General features: G+C 51.2%; 1 protein-coding gene across 10 annotated transcripts in view; it reads left to right on the forward strand.

The window, feature by feature from the left end:
* Positions 1–19395, forward strand: part of nrxn2b (neurexin 2b) — a 626275-nt gene that overhangs the window by 14531 nt on the left and 592349 nt on the right. The window contains exon 1 of one of the 10 annotated variants that reach the window (XM_088608829.1): positions 3302–3436. The exons of the other annotated variants lie outside the window; for them this stretch is intronic. The gene's annotated coding sequence lies outside the window, so the exon portion shown is untranslated. Of the gene's footprint in view, positions 1–3301; positions 3437–19395 lie in introns of those variants that run through there. 10 annotated transcript variants of the gene reach the window in all.

Consider the following 19395-nt stretch of genomic DNA (forward strand, 5'->3'; position numbering starts at 1 on the left):
CATCCTTATTCCTCCACGTCTTAAACACACGGGAGAAAATTGCCCCGATCAGCCTCTAAAGATGAAACTTCCTTGCATCTCTCCTCCCGAACCAATTAAGTCGTTAATCTGCCTGAGGCACATGCCCGCCGAGTGGGGTCTGATACGTCTGTTCCTTGCCCTCTGTGACCTGATTACAGTAGGAACCTGCCTGCACAGCTCAGCCACATTAATGCTCACAAGGATCTGCGTTTTTGCTGGCTTTGAGTCTCCCCCCACCACCCAGCCCAAACACACAGTGTATTCATTTTGTTTGCAGAACAGGGGAAGGTCATGCAATATTCATGGGCCCCGCTGCAAATTGCTCGGCGCAATTGTAATCCTTTCCCGGTGTGGACTCCTGAGAGGAAGAGTGGTGTGGAGCAGGAGTGAGTCGTACAGTACTTACGCTGTTTATACACTGCGTGGCGTTAAAAAAAAAAAAAGAAATTGGTACACTCGACAAATACTCATTAGTTGCATTTTTAATGCATTTCCTCGGTGAACGTTGCTAGACAGGGACTATGGATTGTAATGGCTTGAGCAATACGTGATGAGTACGGTCGTGACAATAAAAGCCCTCTGAACTGAATTGAGTGCGGCACAGCAGTGTAGCCCGCAAATCCAGGTTCAAATCCGGGCTGAGGTGCCTTGTGTGTGGAGTCTGCATGTTTCCATGTTCCTGTATGTGTTGGATATCCCATTTCCTCCCGCTTCCCGGAGATGTTAGTCTGCTTGATGGGATCTTTAAGTGGGTGTATGGGTGTCCAGAGCAAGGAGTAAATACACCACTGCTGGTTCCTTATGCTTTCAGGCACGCCCACAACGGGTGTGGCGTCATGATGACCACACCCAGAGTGGGCGTGGCACTGTGTCAGACACACCCCCTTGTGGCCATGATAGGCTCCTGAAAGACCCCACAGTGGGAGGGGCTTGTATCAGACACAAGGTGCAGTGGATCACATTTTAGGCTGCCTGCTTGCACGGGGGGCAGTTCTGAAACCCCCAGAACGGGCCTGTGATGAAGCGCTTGGATGGTGCAGACAGCAGCAGACACAGAAGTGGGTGGTGGTGGGGGGGGTGTCACTGGTCTAAGCTTCTGGGTTAGGCTCTGGGGGGGCCAACGGACGAACCGCGTTGCACTGGGCCAAGGAGAGAGAGAGAGAGAGGAAGGAGGGATAGAGAGAGAGAGGAAATGGAGAGGGAGAGGCAGATCTAAACAGATTCAGCAGGAAAGGGGGGAGGGAGAGAGAGGGGTGGAGACGTGGCGCTTAATGAAGTATCATGCTGACTCTCCGCCCTCGGGCTGCGCGTGGGGACGCCTTCCTCCGATTACTCCCTCCTCCCCTTCCCCGTACCCCCCTCCTCCCCTCCTCCCCTCAGAGAGCTCACCGAACCCGCGCCGAGAAGGGAAACGGGAGGGGGACCTTCGTAGCTCGGTTTCCTTCTTTTAATAAAACAAGCGAGGCGGCGCGCCCGAATTCTTCCAGAACCCCGCGGCATCGTGGAAGTTCCCCCCCCCCTTCTGCTGCTGGGTTGAGAGAGAGAGAGAGAGAGAGAGAGAGAGAGATTAAAGGGGTTGAAGGTGTGGATTGAAATGCTCAGGTGCAGTAAGATTCGTCCAGACCGCTGCCCACCCACAGGTGCCCCACTCACTCATTCTCTGTCCTGCAATTGGCCTTAAACTAAGATCAGATCACTTTATTAACCCAATACAATTTCTTGCATGAGGGATGTGTCTTTTCGCAGACCCCAGCTTGCTCTCCATGAGACACACAGACAGGGAGAGAGAAGCTGGGGGTCAGAGCGCAGGGTCGGCCATTTATACGGCGCCCCTGGAGCAGCTGGGGTGAAGGGCCTGGCTCAGGGGCCCAGCGGAGTAGGATTCCTCTGCCGGCCGCGGGATTCGACCCGGCGACCACCACATGTGGGGTCCGGATCGTAATATTGGCACCGCTTTTTCGGGCCCGGTCGTGCGCGATGTTGCAGGGCGGCCCGCCAGCCGGGCGGTTACCAGGGAAACCGCCGCTGGCGCGCCAGGCGAGGCGCAGGAGTTTTACCGTTAAAGAGCCTGAAAAGACGAGATACGCCTTTCTCCAGAGGCACACACACACAAAAAAAACGGGCCTTTTGGTACGCCGTCCGCAGCCGTTTATCCTTTCTTACGGCTGCGCGGGTTCATGTTAAAAAAAAACGCCCCGCAAACGTCGCTGCCCCAACGCTGACCCGGGCCTTCAATTCTCGTGTGTGTGTGTGGCGTAGCCATAGCAACAGCCAGCTGACTGAGCGCGAGAATGTGGGGGAAACGGAACCCCTCCGGGGACGGGGGTGACCTGGATCTAAACAAATATCGTGGCACCCCCCGCCTTTGGGCAAACACACACACAAACAACTAAACCCTCCAGGCCCCGACAGTGATTGAACCTGACGGGCGAACACGCGAGATTGAATATCTTGCGCCTGCCACGTCGCCGGATATTAATTTCCGAACAGAGACGAGCTAATTCAAAACTACGACAACAACGACAGCAACAACAACAAAAAAAAAAGGGCAAGCCGGCGTTTCTCGACTTGGTCTTGACGCCGTTGCCTTCCCCCTCCCCCACTTCCATGAGGACATCCGTCCCGAATTCATCTTCTTCGGAGACGACGACAACAACGACGTCGTTTCGGATCCGTTAAAAACCAAACGTTTAACGAGAGGACGTGTCTGTGTCGTCTCCCGCCACTCTTTAATCGTTACGTGATGGGGGAACTTCAACGCGATATTAAAGTCGTCAGTGAAATTAACGTTCCCCGTCCTGTGTTGTTGTTTCTATTCTGTGGGGGGGGGGGTTCATTCACGGTAACGAAGGACGAAGCAGTAACGCACCAGTGCTGTAATTCGTGTAATTTGATCCAAAGCAACTGCTTTTCCTGTCTACAAGGTGCTGGTCTGACGTGGGGTTTGAACCCGCAACCCACTCTTGTTGCCATACTGTAGCGCTCTCGGGTTCACGGGGGTATGCGCCCTCGCCGCTGCTGCCTCAGGTTGGCCCCCCCACCCACCACTGGGGAGTGGAACCCGGACCCCCGGCGTCACTCAACAGGGACCCAGCCAGTTGAGCTAAAGGGAGATCTCCCATCAGCCCCGTGGCTGGGGTCCCTGCGATCCACAGGGCAAGCCGGCTCGCATGACCTCTACTGTCGGCCGTCTGCGTCACAATACTCTTCTGGAGATGAAAAGGCATCGTCTGCGTGTGCTCTCTCAGCCTCAGCATTCTGGACTCGCCTCCTGCTTGTCCATTCCAGTTTGGATAACACTCTGCTGATCTGCTCCCGCTGTCTCCTGAACGGGACAGGTGTCAGGACACCCATGGGTAGAATAGCAAGATCCCTCTGCAGAACCGCGAGTCCCGCAGAATGCACAACAGAACAGGTACAGTCCAAAAGACGTTATCCAGGGGCTTGGTCAACTAGGGAGGCAATGAGTCCAGTAACCAGGGAAATCCAAAAGGCAGGAGCAAAGATTTGGTCCCAGGAGATCCATCGAACGGCTTAAAAAGCGCACACAAGAGAATTCTACAGGAGGCTTTTCAATAGCGAGCATGGGTTGGTGTGTGTGAGGGAACTTTGAATACCGAAGGGGAAAGGGATGTGATTGGATAATGGGTCTGGGAGTGAGAATCTGAGGAATCTGGTGCCTGTGGGAAGGCGATGGGTTCAATTAGGGATGAGATGGCGAAACAGTGGGAATGCAAGGGCATTTGCGAGGGAGAGTGTGGGGCGTGACAACGTGTTTCTATTGCACTCCCTCTGCAGCGGTAGAATCTTCAGTACAATCCATCTGCTACAAGAGAGAGAAACGGCTTAGGAGCTCGCGTATCCATTGCTAATGAACCAGAGCTATTTTTAAAAGTAATTTTTCTGGCGGGCCCACCCAGCGTGTGGGCAGAGCGGTTGTTCTTTCCTCACGCCTCAGAGAACGCTCCCGCTCACTGCAGAACGAGCCAAGTGGGCAGACTGCTGTACGCCCCGCCCCGCCCACATTCGAGCCACGTCACAGGCGTCGCGGCGCGTAATTGGTGGATCAGAGCTGATGGGGGGAGGGGGGCGTGTCCTTCCACCACAGTCGGCTAGTGACCCAGCACTGTGCTCATGCTCGCCATAACTCAACCGCAGAGTTCAATCGGTCCTCGGGCAAGTGTCTCTATCAGCTGAGGCTGCCTTGGAGGTTTACTGCACCCTGTATTTGAACTAGATTAAGACATCCAGAAACCACACAGGAGAGTGTACAGATAATCGAACACCTATGAGCTGCCACAGTCACTAATCATATCTGTTCCTCCTGCCCAGTACGGTAGTCTTTGAAATCCTATGAGGGGGAGCGAGGGGGGTTGAAACAACTGAAAAATCGGTCGAGAAGTTAAGAGCAAAGACTGAAGCAGAGGAGAGGTGAGGGATAGGCAGCAGAGATGGGGCGGACAGGCAACCTGCGATATACGAGAGTGATGGGAGCCATTAAGATAAAAGGAGGAAGAAAAAAGAGCTCTTCTCTCATAGCAGGAATCTAATACAGGGCAGACGGCCAGAGAGACTCTTTATTTCTATCGTCGTGACACTAAAGAGGGGGTGGCCCAGCACTCAGCGCACAGGGTTTCAGTTCTAGACCTGGCGTGCTGTCTGTGTGGAGTCTGCATGTTCTCCTCGTGTTTGCGTGGGTTTCCTCCCACAGTCCAAAGACATGCTGGGAGCTTAATTGGCTTCTGGGAAAACAGGCCCTGGTGTGTGTGTGTGTGTGTGTGTGTGTGTGTGTGTCTTGTTAATGGATTGGCGTCCTGTCCAGGATGTCTGACTTTAAGACTCAAGGGAAAAGATCGGACCGGTACAGAATCGAACCCGGGGCCCACGATGCTAATCACAGCGCCGCTGTGCTGCCTAGCTCAGGAAGGCAACCGAAACAATCAACAGACATTTTAAATCAATGGGCAAGAACTAATTAAAAAGCAGCATCCGATTTTAAACCAGCCATAAAGACGAACGAGCTCATCGTGTCGTGCGTGCGTTCTCGAGCAGCAGTAATCAAATTAAAATCCATCTCTGGAAATAAAGCGGAGATTACACTCTTTAATAAATCCAACAGTCCGTAAACTAGTTACGCTTGTTTCTTTATTTAAAACACAAACAAACTCGAATGTCTTTGGGGTTTTTTTTTGGGGGGAGGGGGGTTAAAATTCCACGAGGGCGTTTGGCAAAGCGGTTCACAGTGACCCATCTCTGCGGCCTGGCGACCCCTTCTGTGTGGGGCCTGCGTGGGGCGCAGGGGCGTGGGTATTCTGCGGTGCCCCACGCGCTGGTTTTGGTGGAAGGGGGCTCGTTTGACCCCCGCTTTCTGCCCCCTCCCCCTCTTGCAAGTCTGGGATACACGGGTACACAGGTTGGACGCGGGGCCCGGCGGGAGCTGTCCAGCGGCCCCGCGGTGCTGAAAGAGGGAGAGAGACGTCCGCAACGGGCGGGTAGGAATTTTTCATGTTATGTACTGTATGTTACTCCAGGCCTCGGCTGGAGACGTGGGGGGGGGGGGGGGTCGAGGACAAGGATTAAAAATAGAGGCTCGGCTTGCTTGACTCATCCGAAAGCCCCGGGCATCTTCTCCGGGGGCCGGTTCCGCGGCCGAGAGCCGCCTTGCGTCTCCGCTCTGCGGGGCCGGGTCCCGCCGCGGTGGGCGCCGCTCCGAGCCGTGTCGCAGGCGTCTTCTCCCGGGCTCGTCGGGCGAGACGCCGGCTTCTGCCCGCCGCCGTGCGATTTAGCCCAGACATCCGCACACGTCGGCGTAGGGCGTCTGCCGCCAACGGAGCCTTTGTCGTCTCAATGTGCTGTAAATCGGGCGAGGAAATCTGTCAACGGCGACGTATCTGCTGCTGTCTCGAACGGGGTTTTCTGTTGTTTTCTAATCACGTCCGATTCCTCTCAGCTTCAGAGGCGGAGCTATTTTTGACGTTTTTGACCGGAGACGACCCGTGGACGGGAAAGAGATCCGCTCTCAGTGACTGCTCAGTTCATGACTGTTCGATTATATTTGTTATAGCAGCACATACTCGTGTTTATTTAGTGTTGGTCTGGAATGTTGTAATCGTGGTTTAAAGACTGTTCTTGAAAAACTCAGTGATTTAGACAATCTTAAGAGTGGGTTATCTGCTTTTGTGTATGCTTTTTTCATGAGTGCCGGAGTTATTCGCAATGTTGTAAAAAGAAAAGCGGGTTTTTTTTTTTCAATTCTATAAAAACTAAATTGAGAAATAATACAGCAAGGAAAAAATGATATATGTCCGAAGCGTAACACGACGGAATCCGGAGTGTGCGTCAGCCCCAAATCTTGTTTCGCGGAGCCTCTTAACTTCAACGCTTTCAGTTTTGTTTTTTTTTTTTGCCAATCTAGGGCCTTACTAGGAGAATAAGTCAGGTTTTTAGCCTTGCGCTGTCATTCTAAATAAAAAAAAATAGCGATTCTTCCAGCACATGCGACGAAAGGAGCGATTTCCATCGATTTGTTCTGGTTGAGTCCGGTTTCTAAAGGTGGCTGCTGGTTTTACATCACTGTGATATTCTTCAAGCCCTTAAAGAGTGTCAAGTACATTTATCGAGTCTTTATATGGTTCTTAGTGGCTTCTGTAAACCGGTTGTGAATGTTCGGGGCTGTGAAAGTGGTTCAATAGGAAGGGGCCTCTATCAGAGCCTGTAGGAGACTGCAGGTTCAAATCCCAAGTGGGGGCACAGCTCTTGTACTCCTGTGTACTCCTGAGAAAGGTGGTTTGCTTTTGTATTTAGACACACCTGCTGTATTGATGAATGCCCATTGAGATACAGGTAAAAATATATATATCAGCGAAATAAACTTGATAAAAAGGCAGGGGATTTAATTATTATGGATCCCCATGACCTGGACCGAGCTCTGAGTGGAGGCTCCAGAAAGGCGCTCTAGAAGTGTCAGGAGTATTAATATTATTATCAGCCGGTGAATTGGCCTGAAAGGGTGCAGCTGAAATCTGTGCAGGTGTAACAGCGCAGTATCACGATATTAGTTCCCCCTCCTTAAGGGTGCTCCAGCCCTTTCACTTAAGACTTCATTCTCTGCACCTGTTTCCCATTCCCAGCCCACCTTAAAAGCCAGGCGCTGACGCTCATCCGGGCTCTGCATCTGATCTCCATATCGTGCGAGTCCGGGACCTGGAAGCGCCTGGTCCCGTTAAGGTTTTAACCTCTGTTCCCGTTCCCCGTCCGCCGGTTCCGACCCGGCCTTCGTGGTTTTTAATTCTTGTTCTGATGGATCTTCTGGTTTTGGACTTACCCTTGTGTTTTGGATATTCCCAAAGGACTACTCTCTCGGATTGTTCGCCTCGGCCACACCTCCCCCGTGCACCAGCGCACCATGGACACGCCCCCCTGTCTTCTGCCCCGTATTCCTGCATGACGTTTCCCCAGTGTTTCCCCACTTCATCGGATTGTGTCGTCCGCATAGGGTCCGGAAAGAACTGTTCGTTACACGCAGGGCTCTGTTTGAGCTGGTAGAGTCTGCCCTAGCCCTCGCTGAAGCCAACGCCACCGGTTACACCGGACTGACCTTTTTGGATGCTTTGCGACCGAAACGCTGCGATTGCCAAGGCAATTGAAAAAACCGCAGCAGCTCCTCTGCATTCCCGATCGGCGCTCGGCGTTTCCAAACGGCCCCGGTCAGAGGAGGCAGCTCGTCAATCAGGAAGCGTTTGTCACGACCCCTCCTCTTAAGGGAGCTCCAGCCCTTCCTCGTTCCCTCCCATTGTTTGCACCTGATCCCTATTCCCGTTCCCCCTTAAAAGCCAGACGCGGACCTCACTCCTGGTTCCTCATTGATTTCCACATCATGAGAGCCCGGGGGGTCTTGCTGCGTCTGGCTCCGTTATGCTTTTAACTTTCTGTTCCTGGTTCCCCTCGCCGGTTCCGACCCGGTTCGTATTTTAACTCCCTGGATGGATCCCCTGGCCTTGGACTCTACCCTTTGTCTCGGATTACTCTTTTGGATTTCCTACATGGATTGTTCGCCTGGACTCACTTCCCCTGGACACCTGCACTGTATGGACACGTCCCCCGTCTCCAGACCCTTTTCCTGCATGACTATTTTTCCCCTTGTGTCTTCACTATTCTGGATCGTGTCATCCGCATAGGGCCCGGAAAGAACTGTTCGTTACAGCGTTGTCCCCCGAGAGCTCCGAGTCGTCGCTCATGCGGGGCGAGGGATCGTCTGATTCTGTTTGTTTCTCACTAAGATCGAAGGCTTGGTGAAAAGAGCCTCGTTCCGGAAGGGAATGAGCCGCAGGGGATCCCAGCAGCACCTCGCAAGGCGGGCCAGCATCCTCGAGGCTGGAAAATCAGCCAGCCAGGGCAGCGGCTCGTCAGCTGGAGCAGAGGCACGGTGCAGCTCAGACACCACATGGCACCCAGGGTGCAGGGAGAGATGGCTGGTGCACACAATTAAAAGCTGTTACGCACAGCAAAGTTCACGTCCTGCTCCGTCGTGAAAAACCAGCCCATCTCCCAAATACCAAAAGTGATCTGCACAGACCCTTTAAATATGAGCACGTGCAGGAGACCCTGGTCTTCCAAAACTGCTGCTCAAAGAGGGACAGTGAACTGTGTCCTGCCTTCCTTGTACACTCAGAGCTGTGCTCCGGGAGGCAAGAAGGCCCACGTGCACTGACACACACACACACACATACACACAGAAACGATTCTCGCACGATTCCTGAGAAGAGTCCGGTCGTATGCTGACAGACACACCAGGCCTGAGCTACAGAGAGCCGCCACCGCCTCCCAGTGAATTTTTTATTTCGATCAGCTTGCGGGCAAAACATCTCTCGTAAAGACCAGGTGTCTCTCTGTCTTTGTAACCCCCCCGACATCAGCTTGAGTCTTTTTTGAAACAAACTGTTATACAGGTTTAGATAACCTTGACCGCCACTGGCAAGTGCGTTCTTCACCCTGTGCCAGGCTCTTTCACAGATTTTGTCGCTATCCCCGGCGAGCGCTGTTAACGTGTGAGCCTGACAAAAATAGGCTGGGAAAAATGTCAAGATCTGAGAATCGCTTAAAAATAGCTGATATCCCCTCGGCTTTTGTGCCAGAGCTGCAGAAAACCGAGTGTGGAAGTGTGTCCCATGTGGCCTGAACCAGGAAAGACATTCATTCGGAGTGCAGGTTGTGCCCCGATGTTCAGTCCCCTCTGGCTGGAGGGTGGGCTGTGACATTCTCCTGCTGAGCGCGATGTGCCTTGAGTTACAGTCCCCCTGCTGGGCAAGTGCCCTGGGGGTTGGGCGGGACAGCAGCGCCCCCTGTGGCCCAACGGGGAACTGCAGGCTTGCGTTCTTGTCTGAGAGGGCCACGCCCCCCCCTCCTCCCTTGTTGCAGATACTGAGGGCTCTGTGCTTTGCAGCCAGGTGTGCCTGAGGCCTGTGCCTGCATGGGACTGAAGGGGACCCTACCGTTAATAAAGCCCAGCCCATTTTGTGAAAGCGTCTGGGAGAGGAGAGCAGTATTTCTACTGGATGAGAAGAGCTGGACTCACAAGCCTGCTTGTTCACAGTGTCACAGGGCCGCTCCACCTCATCGGAAGTCCTGCTGCCTCATTCTGAATCCCAGAAACACGGCGCTGAGCAGACCTGGAAACTTCCTCTGCTCTGTGATGTCAATGGGAGGTTTTTACACGTTAATGTGTCCATTTTATTTTCATTGTGGTTTGAAATGCGCTCATCGCTGCCGATCCTTTCTCACCCCAAAATATAAAATATAAAAATAGCACTGCAGTTCCTCTTTGGGGGGCCAGTTTTTCCTTGTTACCGTTTCGGCTGCGAGCTTCTCAGTTGCACCTCTTCAGGATCTCATGCATACGGGTCTAACACCTCGGCTACAGTCGCTACAGGCGCTCGGACCTGAACGTTTCTTCCTGCTGTTGTTGCTGCTGCTGCTGCTGCAGCTCGACTTCTGGTGTCTGCACAGCGGTCGGACCCGAGCCCTTCAGCAGCCTGGGGCAGCTGATCAGTAGAGCTGGGGTCAGCTTGGGGCAGCGGCCCGGGTGCCAAGCAGTGATCAGAGAGGCTGCCGAGGAGCAAGAGAGCTGAATTAGACGGGGGGGGGAGTGCAAAAACTTGGCCACCATGAGTCCTTCTCAGATGGGGTGTCACGGGTTCCAGCCCAGGGCTGTGCCACATCCCCCACTGCTTTCCAGGTGGTCTCACCCCTTAGGTGGTAAAACACCAAACCTTCTCCCAGGTGCAGAATTGAAATTCTCCAACCCCAATCCCAAACCCTAACTCCGAACCTCCTCCATCAGCGACTGGTCTAGCCAACCAGCCTTCTCTTTGCGCGGACGACCTCTCAAATGTTTTTGAAACGTTCTGTGCATTTTTGTCAGGCACTTTTGGCCGACACCCTTGCGCTGGGGAAGCCCGGGGTGAATTCCTCAGGTCTACAGCAACGGCGCCACCCCTGGCAGTGATTCCTGATATCCCTGCTGATCAAGAGCTGGGAACGGTTTCCGGTTCTTACTTTAAACACGGAGTTCCTTGAATCGAGCTGCCTGAGGTCCCCTCGTAAGCGGCCACTTAACTCACCTCTGCAGTATTTACCCAACAAGCGCTGAATGGCAAAACTCAAGTTCCATCTGTCTAACAGGGGGTCTCGACCCCCTGTGGAGGGTCTCGAAAGTCAGTCATTTTGTTCAAACATACTTCTTTTGCCCGAAGAACTCCCTCTTCTTAAAGTAATTAAACGGGAAAGAGACGAGCCCCTGGTTTCTTGACGCTGAGCCCGTACGCGCAGATAATTCGGTTGTACAGCAAGTTTAAAAAAAAAACAAACAACAACAACAACAACAACAACAACGCAGAGACGAGATTTCCCGAAGAGCCCGGACGAGCCCCGATTCTCCCTTTCTCTCAGCTATTAGGATCGGAGGAAGCCGGCGTCTGGCACAGGGATATCAACAAGCACTCCTGTGTTACTGAGCACTCCCAGCGTTGTGCATGATTTGCAAATCCCTTACAGGAATAATACGCGCTCAGCAGCCAAACAGAGGATTAGTGCTGAGTTGCTGGTGGGTCGAGGAAGGGGAGCGAGCAAGGAGAGAGCAATCAGCCCCAGATGGGGGAGGGGGAGAGGAGATCCTGGAGCAGGGAACCGAAGCAATTAAGCAGTGGATATATATACACACACACACATATTCACCTCCAGCGCTGATTTTCCCAGCTGGATTTCTGAAGAGAAGGAGGAGAGGCTCCTGTTCGGGCACTTTGATTCCCAATCGGAGCGCTGCGTTACACCACCTGAGCGATATCGGTGGGGGGTCGACCAGCAGGGGGCGCTCACCCTGCGGTCGGTGTGGGTCCTGATGCCCCAGGATGGCATCGGGGGACATCCATTGCCCGCGCCCTTTCAGAGCTGACCGAGAGACAGGCAGGATGACATCATCAGACACAGCCACTGGGGCTTGTGTGGATGCATCTTGTGGAGTTCCCCACACACAGCCAGTGGTGGCTCCTCCACACCCAGTCAGGGCGGTGTAGCGGAGCTAGTTCGGAGACGGTGACGTCATCGCCCTCCCTGGGCGTAGCAGGGACCTCGGCCTGCTGGGCAGGGGGAGATCTCCTTTAGCTCCCTCGGCTGGTTCCCTGCGGCGTCACGCTGGAGACCTGGGTTCGCGCCCCAGGTGCTGTAGTCCTGGTTTAAAGACAGTTCTTGAAAAACTCAGTGATTTAGACAATCTTAAGAGTGGGTTATCTGCTTTTGTGGACGTCGTTTTCATGAGTGCCGGAGTTATTCGCAATGTCGTAAAAAGAAAAGCGGGTTTTTTTGGGGGGGTTTTGTAAAAAAAGTGAGGGCTGATTTTATACAGGAAACGCATGCGTGTTGAAACACTATTTCAATTCTATAAAAACAAAATTGAGAAATAATACAGCAAGGAAAAAATGATCTATGTAAAAAAAAATACGATTTGATCACATAATTGACTTCATTACCCCGGGTGGTTCTGATCCTCTGGCTGTAGTTGTGTTTGTAAATTCTATACGTTTAATTAAAAAAAAAGATCGTAGACGACCTCACTGGAGCTGTCGGGACTCCCAGCATGCATCCCAGGGAGTAAACCCCGAGGAAACTCACACAGAATTGGGGGGGGGGAACCTGCAAACTCCACACAGACAGCATCCCGGGTCTCAGAGGTAACTGGGCCGCTAACGAAGTGAATGATCTGAGCAATCCACTGCAAAAGACCTTAGGAAAAGAGCCTGTGTATCTCTCAATTGAGAAAATAATTGCTTAATTGGCTGGAGCCGACACGGCCCACCGTGGACTGAATCCGGTCTCTCTGACCCCCGGTCAGAAACGTCCCGGGTCAAGCTGACCACACTGGGGAGGATATGATGATCGGGGCTGACGTGCGGACCCTAGATCTCGCTGTAGATGTGGTGGGAGAGAGAGTGTGTCTGTTCAAGGTCACTGGATCGCCCTTCTGCCCTGCCTATTGCTTCCCTGCCGAACGATGCAAACCTGAAGCCGGTGACTGATCCCTAATGCGCTAGCTACGCGATGCGTATTGCGTTTTAAATCGGTTGAAATATTTGTTCGCACAAGCCCACGGTTCTCCTGTCAGTGTGAGACCACACTTTATTATGCTGTGAGATTATTCATCAGCTCTGTCCCGTCTCTCAGCGGATCGTAATTAGAAGCGATTTGGCGAGCGTTTATCTTACAACTCCTCCCGGATAATCTCCGAGCGGGAGCAGAGCCTTGGATTCTGGGAACGTCCTTTGGGGGAAAACGACGCCGGATTTTAATTTGTCCTACCGGTCGAGCCCGGCTATAGGCGAGCCAGGTTTGCTGGCGATGAAATACAGAGGGAGCCGGTCGTCTCTGGACTCTAGAAGTTGTCACGGATATTCAGATTTCAGATTCAGACAAATTCCCCCCCTGTTTTGCTGCCGTTAGATGAGAAAATCATACTCCTGCAACAGTGTCCGGGTCTCAGACTTCAGCTCTGGAGGTCACTGCTCACAGCTTTTTGGTCTACTTGAGCTCTCAGTTACACAGCTGGTCTAATTATTTAATTAACCGCTTAATTGGAATATATCCAACTTGACTCAAAGGTGCTTTATGGACAACAGTGCCTTCAGAAAAGGGAATGTTCTGAGTCGTCGACAGCAAGGGACATTAAGAGTAATTCTTCACGTGGCCAAGAAGATAATTAGCTTAATTGTTTAACTGAGCTTAGAATACAAATCAGAAGACACTAGGGCCTCTGGGATTATAGGTTTTGCCTCATAGGAGGCACAGTGGTGCAATGGAACACACTGCTGCTTTACAGCACTAAGGCCCTGGACCTGGGGTGCTGTATGTGTGGAGTTTGCATGTTCTCCCTATGTCTGTGTAGTTTCCTCCAGGTGCTCCGGTTTCCCCACACAGTCCAGAGCCATGCTGGTGGGTTAACGGGCTTCTGGGAAAATTGCCCCTGGTGTGTGTCCAAAATGGCTGGATGGATAACTATCTGCATATTTGCCCTCGTGTTGTCTCATGCACCGATGAAATGTTACAGCTAAAATAAGCTCGTTTAAACACTCCTCCAGGCAGGCTGACAGGAAATGAGCTGGGCATGATTATCAGCGCTGTACACGCCTGACTTCCTATGGGACGCTAGCGGGACTTCTGCCTGCGGTGATTTGCTCTCGCGCTCCGCCTGCCCTCGCAAGCCCTTTCGCTGTCCTGCTCCTGACGCAGATATAGGTCAAACCGGCAGAGCACACAGCTCCAGTCCTCAGACCCCCAAAACTGAACTGGGTTTACTGTGGGAAACCTTGCTTTCAGTCCTCTCCTGTGGTTTCTGGTGCAGAGAACAAGAACAAGAACAACAAGAGCACGAAGAGCAAGAGCACGAAGAGCAAGAGCACGAAGAGCAAGAACAAGAAGAACAGGAACAAAAGCAAGAGGAAAAAGAACAAGAAGAACAAGAAGCAAGAAGAGCAAGAACAAGAAGAACAAGAAGAACAGGAACAAGAGAAAGAACAAGAACGGGAACAGGAACAAGAGCAAGACCAAGATAAAAAGAACAAGGAGAACAAGAACAAGAGTGAGAAGACCAAGAAAAAGAAGAGCAGGAGCAAGAGCGAGCAGACCAGGAACAAGAAGAGCAGGAGCAAGGAGAACAAGAGACCAAGATGCTTATATAGTGCTTGCCTGGAATCTCCAATTGTAACTCCCCAATTCACTTGAACCAGATATCACAAAAGAGTCCCATGGAACTGGGGGACAGTAAGAGGAGTCTGGCAGGCCCTCTGGGACATTTACCAGGATATTCGGCCTAGATTTGCCTATGAGTGCCTTTTCCCGTCTTTAAGTCCCCAAACCTGACTTCCGTCTTCCCGCGGAGATATTCCCAGAAGAACAGAACTTGGCTGTGGCTCCAGCTCGCCTCACAGCGCAGCCAGCTCATGGATGTTATGAGTCGTGCTGCATGCGGGCCGCTGTGTGGCCTTATTTATTCTGCCGTGCTTTGTAATCAGTTTACAATGCAATATCCCAGGCTTTTGTGCAGCACTGAATGTCATTAATTCCGGCATCTAACCCACTTTGCCATAACCTACGCAGTTGCTCTGGGGCCTTAATAAAGTGGGAGATCTCGAATAAACAATTAACAGATCCAAATTCTGGCGTAGGTTATCGCCGTGCTCCAGTTACGTCTGCTATTGTGCAATTCTACCCCTTTCCTATAGGCCGTTAAGAGGTCCCTTTCTGATTGAATATCATGTGTGTTTGGTTTTTTGGGGGAGGAGGGGGTTCATGGTGATTGACACCACTAATCAAAGAGACACTGAAAGGAGAAATAAGATCTTTATCAGCCCCGTTTTAAGACGTAATATTAAGCCAGTGCCGCTGGCCTCAACTTCTGTAATCTCTGTAATAGGCTTTATTTTAAAAGGAGAAAATCACTCTTTGCACTTTTATTATTATTATTTTTTTTTAATAAATCCTGGCAGCCGGTTCTTTCGGGGAGGAAAGGGAAACAAAAAAGCGATTACCTTGTTTTTAATCACAGCATCGACACAGGTGTCATGCTTAATTTGATTGGCTAATTAGGAGAAGATGCTAATAGGAGTGATTATCCGCAGAGCCGTACCCGGCGATTGAATATAAATAGATTCGTTTAAGCGCAGCCTTAAATAAAGGGAGCAGTGAATGAGCGTCTCCTCGGTTTCGGCTTTTGCATTTTCCCCCCCGACTCGCAATGCCGAGCTGTGAGACGTCGGGGAAGCACAACGGCAGATCAGTCTGCAGAGCGGGGCTTTGCATATTTAAAACCGTCTGTGCATAGATCTGTGTATTTAAAGGAGCGCACAGTGGATGCGCAGAGCTGGGGGCTACGGTATATCGGCCAGGAGCGCCGAGCTGAATTCCCAATCCGGTCTGGTCAGATGCCAGGCGATGCCTCCGGGCTGTCAGTCTCAACGGACCGGACGATCGCGGAATCGGCGGTCCGCCCTATGGAGCGTCGCTCGCGTGTCTCTCTGTTTCACAGGCTGCTCGTACACTGAAACCTAACCTCCGGTCGCCCCTACCTCGAAGCCTAAGACTACTGATGCTACATCGCAGTCAATAATCTGAATAATTGCTTACACTTCTATAGCACTTCTCTGGACACTTAAATCTCTGTCCAGGTAGCGGGGATCTCTTGTAATTGTCTCCTGCGTATATAAAGTCATAGCAAGCAGCTGTGTGTGTCAGTTCTCTGCCTACCTGCACACTGCCTTTCCTGGAACGAAGGGGCCGGTGCCTAACTCAGGGACGCTTGAAGTTTTTCTGCAGCCTTGACTGGATCGCGCAGCGGTTTGGCACAGTGATGAAATAATTCCAAGCGCTATGTGCACGCCGTGGCAGAGCAGCTAGAAATTAAGGACACTGTACACTGTGTAAACCTGTACTGACGTGCGCTGTAAATGCAGCCCTGCTATGACAGCTGTAGAGTGACTTTCAGCGACCCTGGATGGCTTTTTCTTTCCCTTGGGGGGGATTCCACTATTCTGAGAATAATTGTCTGAGAAGGCACTGTACTGTTTGCACTGGGTTGTAACTGCTAAGAGCAGAGAAACGGGAAGATGAATTTGCCACAGTCCCAGCAGACTACACTTCTACTCTTTTCCACTACTTCTACTCTGACTGAACTTCGGCAGCCAGAATCCTGACCAGGTCTAGTGCAAGGGATCACGCGACTCCTGTCCTGGAGTCCCCGCACTGGCTTCCTGTCAGGTTTTGTGTCGACTTTAAAATCCTCCTGCTCACCTACAAGGCTCTGCCTGGCTTGGCACCTCAGCACCTGTCTGAGCTGCTATCGCCCTGCTCCCCACCTCGCAAACTTTGCTCTTCGAATTCTGGTCTCCCGTCTGCCCCCCAGGCCCGTCTACACTCTGGGGGTGACAGGGTCTTCTCCTGCTGCGCCCCCGAGCTCTGGAACTCTGTCCCCAAGGATATCAGAGAGTCACCCTCTCTAAACTCCTTCACATCCAGACTCCAAATCCTCTTCTTTAGAAAAGCCTTCACTGAACCGGTTCTGTTCTTCACCCCTCTGCTCCTGCTGTAATCAGAACCCCAATCTACTGTCTCCTCTCACTGTGTGTTCTAATCCTGCACATCTTGTGTTTATTTATCGTTGTTGTTGTCATTCTGTAAAGTGCTTTGAGAAGCCAACTTTAAAGGTGCTATATAAAATAAAGTTTCATTATTATTATTACTACTACTGTCTGACCTGTGATCTAGTGCGTGCTGGAGGGGAGGTCTCTGTGAACCGCCTGGTTTCCTTACTTTCTGAAGCGAAAACGAGACGTCGGGCTTTTATAAGTGCATCTGCTCTGGAAGTATCGATCAGATCTGATCAGAATCCCCCGGGACAGAGGAGCAGCTCCAGGATGCCATAGGGGGTTAATTCGATGCGATCTGGCTGCCCAAGGTGGTTAAGCCACCTTGCGATAGGCTCGAGAGACCGTGCTGTATCAACACACCCATCATTAGAAAGGATTAGCCATGTTTTTCCTGATGTATCGCTTCTGGTAACGAGGGCCTTATTAACGCAACTGCTAACATATTGCCGAAGCTGTTGTTTACAGTGATTAACAAGGCAACAAAAACCCTGTTAAGGTGGTTAATTATTGCTGGATGAATTTTGCTCGCCTATCTGTGCTTTTCTCATTTCGTTTCATTTAGTTTTGGGGTCAGTCTCCCGGCACATTCGCAACAGGAAGGGAGCAAAAAATCGACCGGATCATTTTTGGAAAATAAAGGATCAGATGAGATTCTTTCTAACTCGCAGCAGATGATTGGCAGATGGATGCGTATGGCTCTGGGTATGAGACAGAATCACTTGAAAGGTTCCATACCGCAGCCTGTGAAGGGCTGGCGTTGGGGAGCTCTTACAAATGGCTGTGCAGGCCAGTCGCCCCCTCCTGCAAATTCATCTACAGATTGAACGGAACGCGTCCCCCCAAAAAACCTGAAGATAAAGACGCAGACAGATAAACAAAACACACACAGATTAATCAGCTTAGTCTGTTCATGATCAATTTCTGTAAGTAATGGCTTCAGTAATGTGAGAGCATCTCTTCTGGTAGGAAACAGAACAGTGCCAATAAACAATATATCCAGAACTCAATTCGTATAGTTTCAGATCCTTTTTTTTTTTACGGCCGAAAGACTCGAAAGCTAAACTTACTTAAATCTTCTTCTCTAAAACTGGAGTGCTGATCTGAAACTTGGTGCGTGGCGTTGCCCCATCTCCAGGGTTCAGACCTGTTCGAGCCCAAAGGTTCGTCCAATCCGGTTGCCGAATTGGGTTGGTGGAAAAGCAACTCTCGGGCAGTTAAGACAGAATGCATGACCCAGGGCTGTGTCTTTCGCAATTTTGTCCCAAGCTGCAGCATGAGACAAACGTGTCAGTCATGAGGCGCTCACATTTCGGCTGTGCGAAACAGTCATGTCTCTGCAAATGCTGAGAGACATTTTTTTAGGCTGGTGTGCATCTAAAAAGGACAAATACTGTCCTTTCGGGAACTGAAAGGTCGCTATGATTTCTCAACAGTATACCGATCCTTCGGGCCAAATCCGAAATTAGACTCCGACTCCATGCTGTTTAAAGATGGGGCCACGCATGGGAACCGTTCGGAGAAATAGCTTTTGATATAGCGCCTTTCACGATCCATCGTCTCAAGGCACTTGATGAGAGAATGCGCACAGCCACCGATACAGCAAATTCTGCAGAATCCTTTGTCAGAAACCCCCAAAAAAAATCCTTGTGCATGAGTTATGACCTCTCCTGAAAGTCAAACGCACGAGGCCGCATAGTTATGGCGCACAGCGAATCTCTCGGACACATCCCGCCTGCGATCTCTGCCTCTGGTCCGGAGGGCGAAGATCTCTCAGCTTAGCCCTGCTGTCATCCCCGCCTGCAGCTGTGCGTGTTGCATCCTGTGTCTGACAGCCTCCACAGCCGGGCGCAAATGCCATGACATTTTCCCCGTTCCTTTTCCCCTCGGCCGGTGATGTTCGGCCTCAGCCGCCGGTTTTTTCGCGGCGACTCCAACTCCAGTACTGCAGCAGACCTCTGTACAGGGATGAGATCGCGCAAATATCGGATAAGCAATAAGGTCAAAGAGGCGTCGAACAAAAACCGCTCGTCGGCTTTAGCCTGTAAAGATTCTTGTCGGGCATAGATCTAAAATTAATATAGACGATAAATGTGCCTTTAGCGCAAACACTTAACAGCATTGGTTTTGGGTATGTCCTCTTGTTAAAACATTCTGGATTGAATTACAGTACATGAAGACGGTTTCGAACACCGACAGGTCTTTTACAGAAACAGAGGCTACGTTGCTCTTTAAGTCCCATTGAAAAAAAAACAGCTCTTTAAGTCCCATTGAAAAAAAAACAAACACACAACTGCCCTTTGTCATGCACTTAATCATTATACGAGCCGGCTGGGATGTACCCGAAATGGGGGAGTTTAGGAAGAGCCGTCTGAGCAATTTCAAATAGACGTACTGTAAGGGCGCATCTCCAAGATAGGTCTAAATGTAGGAACATAAAAGCTGAGCGTACCTTATGTCTATTTACCTCATTTCATCTTTTTTTTTTGGAAAATGCACCCGTATTTTATACCCCCCGTGTTGTTATATGTATTGTTTTTCTTGTTTTGCCTGTTTTCTTGCAATTACCAAGGTAAAAAAAAAGCCCTTTGCATAGGGCTGCGATATGGTTACGCGCCCCATAGCGACCCGGCGCTAGAGAAAGTATACACGCAAACGGAGCGCAGTTGTCCTCAGTTGTTCTCTGAAG

This window comes from Lepisosteus platostomus, chromosome 16 (genome assembly GCF_059453375.1).
Source record: "Lepisosteus platostomus isolate fLepPlt1 chromosome 16, fLepPlt1.hap1, whole genome shotgun sequence".
Classification (NCBI taxonomy): Eukaryota; Metazoa; Chordata; class Actinopteri; order Semionotiformes; family Lepisosteidae; genus Lepisosteus; species Lepisosteus platostomus.